A 344-nucleotide genomic window follows, 5' to 3' on the forward strand; every position below is an offset into this window, starting at 1 on the left:
TTTAAAAATAATGTAAAAAATATATGGAATTAGTGTTGGCCTAAACAATGGCGAGGCAGGTAAAATATTTCCGTAAAAGCGCAAGTACTTAAAGTCTAAATGCTAAAAACAATGTGATGGTAGATATATTAATTGAGAAGGAAATTGGGACGTGTGGTCACATATGGGATATATACTCGCACAAAGATAACACGGTAATACTATATACAGGGTGACCCATTTTAACTTAGACAGCCAAATAACTCGAAACATCGCAATTAAATAAAAAAATGTTTAAAACAAAAATTGTTGGATATGAAGGGGCTGATTGAACTATGACCTTGACAATGACCTTGACCTTCATT

Source organism: Trachymyrmex cornetzi, unplaced genomic scaffold, assembly GCF_001594075.2.
Source record: "Trachymyrmex cornetzi isolate Tcor2-1 unplaced genomic scaffold, Tcor1.1 scaffold1399, whole genome shotgun sequence".
NCBI classification, from domain to species: domain Eukaryota; kingdom Metazoa; phylum Arthropoda; class Insecta; order Hymenoptera; family Formicidae; genus Trachymyrmex; species Trachymyrmex cornetzi.